This window comes from Nannospalax galili, unplaced genomic scaffold (assembly GCF_000622305.1).
Source record: "Nannospalax galili isolate Female #2095 unplaced genomic scaffold, S.galili_v1.0 scaffold183, whole genome shotgun sequence".
In the NCBI taxonomy this organism is placed as follows: Eukaryota; Metazoa; Chordata; class Mammalia; order Rodentia; family Spalacidae; genus Nannospalax; species Nannospalax galili.
The window spans coordinates 1,732,231-1,735,041 of NW_008350555.1; the positions used below are offsets into that span (position 1 = coordinate 1,732,231).

A 2,811-nucleotide genomic window follows, 5' to 3' on the forward strand; every position below is an offset into this window, starting at 1 on the left:
AATGCATGTGAAAACGTCTCAATGTCAATTGCTTTGGAATGAATTCTTCTGTATGAAAAAAAAAATAAAAAAATAATGATTAAAAAAAAAAATCAGCTTCCATTTTTCTCAAGCCCTAATTGTTTGGTAGCTCTGCTGAGATGTTGCAACTATGATGCATGTAACACTACATGCTTCAGTTCTTCCAAGTAAAATGTCCAGACAGGGCTGACAACTGGAACACATCATGTAGCCTTAGTTGGCACTACAGTATATTAATAAGAGCACATCTCTGAATACAGATGCCTGAATATCAGCTTCCATTTTTCTCAAGCCCTAATTGTTTGGTAGCTCTGCTGAGATGTTGCAACTATGATGCATGTAACACTACATGCTTCAGTTCTTCCAAGTAAAATGTCCAGACAGGGCTGACAACTGGAACACATCATGTAGCCTTAGTTGGCACTACAGTATATTAATAAGAGCACATCTCTGAATACAGATGCCTGAATATAAAACTTGACTGTCATTCCCGGCATTTGATCCTTAACGTTTTTTAAAATGTTTCCTCATCTATAAAACGGAGTGCCTTAATCCACACCATAGGACTATTGAACACTTATTTAGAAAAAAAAAAAAAAAACTGACCCAGAACAATTATACTTCCTGTATAATTGATGTCTGTTTAATACATAAGGTCCTATGAGAGCAGAGACAACAAAGTTTCCACGAGCGGGAAACAAGAATGTAGTCCCACCTACAGGATAACCAGAATCTATGCCGTCCTCTGGACTTCACTAAGGAAAGGGTGTGTACCACCACTAAATTCTAGGATTCAATAATATAAGTAAAATTCTACCAACCAGTAAGATACCTCCTTGCCTGTTTCTACCTTTTGAGTTCCAACTATATTAAAAGGATTTCAATTCACGCCTTAAGTTCCCCTTTGACTTTGTGACCCTACTACATCTGCCTCTAAAATTTTTCCATAAAGTGAACGTTTTAAAAGGGGGGGGGGGGGCAATAAGTCAAATCCTAAGGATGGCGCCAGTTTTTTACACATTCTAAGTACCAGTGCCTCCAAGCTAGGGAGAGCTCCACCGCAGGACCAGGGCACTCATCTAGATGAGCCAAGCCGGCGGGCGCCTGCGCACACCACTGCCCCAGGGCGGGCCTAGGGCGCCAATACCACCGCCCCCTCAGGCGCGGCCTCCGCTCAAGCGATAAGTCAAATCCTAAGGATGGCGCCAGTTTTTTACACATTCTAAGTACCAGTGCCTCCAAGCTAGGGAGAGCTCCACCGCAGGACCAGGGCACTCATCTAGATGAGCCAAGCCGGCGGGCGCCTGCGCACACCACTGCCCCAGGGCGGGCCTAGGGCGCCAATACCACCGCCCCCTCAGGCGCGGCCTCCGCTCAAGCGTCCAGGGTCACAGCTCCCGGTCGGCAAGAATCAGCGCGGCCGTTCCCGCCGCCTTCCTCCCGGGGGAGACCACCTCGGGCGCCACCCGCACGCACTCCCGAGGCCCGTTCCACAGACGTACCAGCGAGCATCTGACGGAAGCGATGAGCCGAGAAACCGAGGCCTCCAGCCCCAGAGCCTTAAGCCTCCCGCCTTCGCACAGCCAATCGCAAGCCCGGACCGCGAACATGCGCAGTACTGCTCCGCTGCGCCGCGCTGTCAGCGGGCTCTAATCTTGCCGCAACGCTGCGCTTGTGCTTTTGGGCTTCCCTTTAACTAAATCAAGGTAGTCCCATTGACAGCTCAATCCAAAACAAACCAGTTTGATTCCGGTGGTAAGTGGAGGCTACGAACCACGTGTGTGGACATGAAATCAATCGGTAGGTTAAGGTGTGGGGTGGAAGTACAGGAATTGAGACATATGCATCGCTGAAGTACGCAAAATCCTTTAACTCGCTCACAAGATATTAAGTGAAGCCTACTGGGTATTTTCCAATCCCTTGTTATGTTCTGGGAGTATAAAAACGAATCAGCAATCACCGGACTCTTGGAAAAGAAAGCGTGCTCTTCCGGATTTAGGAAAGCACTAAAGGATTTTAAGCTAGATGTGACATCTGTCCCAGGGTATTTGCCAAGTGACTTTCAAGTTCATGGCAGTGACACCGACTGCCGGCTCTGAGAAATGTGGAATTAGGCATGTCTGAAAGGAGAATGATTAAATGTCGTTCGCTGTACTTTATCCAACAGTTTGACAAAAATTGAAAAGCTAAAAAAAAAAAAATCAAAAGGTTGAATGAAGATGTGAAATAGCAAGAACTCATGGTGCTGGTAGGAGACTAGATGCAGTCATTTAAGGAGTAATTTGAGAGCAGCTAGTTAAGGGAAGAAATGTGCTTTAAAAGCTTTTACCCTTGGCTAGGAGTGGTGGTGCACACTTTTAATCCCAGCACTTCAGAGGCAGAGGCTCTCAAATTACTCCTTAAATGACTGCGTCTAGTTGCCTACCAGCACCTCTGTGAGGAGGAGGCCAGTCTGGTCTACATAGTGAATTCCAGGCCAGCTTGGACTACAGAGAGACCCTGTCTCAAAACAACAACCACAAAAACCTTCTTTTAATCCTGGGGACTTTGCTTTTATTCTAGGGACTTTTCCAGTCCTTAGGAGATGCTACATAGTTTGAACCTGGCTGTTGACAACTCTCAGGGCCAAGGTTATAATACTTGGGAGTCTGGGGCATGCCACTGTGGGGTATCAAACTACACCACCAGCCTCTTTTTTCTTTTCACAAAAGAAGGGTGACAAGGAAGGAAACCAGCCCTCATACTGTCTGCAGCCTATCTTAATCTCATCTGAGTTCAGAAAACCCAACA

General features: G+C 46.5%; 1 protein-coding gene across 2 annotated transcripts in view; it reads right to left on the reverse strand.

The window, feature by feature from the left end:
* Rad54b (RAD54 homolog B) overlaps positions 1 to 1,594 on the reverse strand; it is a 110,666-nt gene extending 109,072 nt beyond the window's left edge. For both annotated transcript variants that reach the window (XM_029570817.1, XM_008847835.2), the window contains exon 1: positions 1,524 to 1,594. The gene's annotated coding sequence lies outside the window, so the exon portion shown is untranslated. The remainder of the gene's footprint in view (positions 1 to 1,523) is intronic.
* Between the last annotated feature and the right edge of the window lie 1,217 nt (positions 1,595 to 2,811).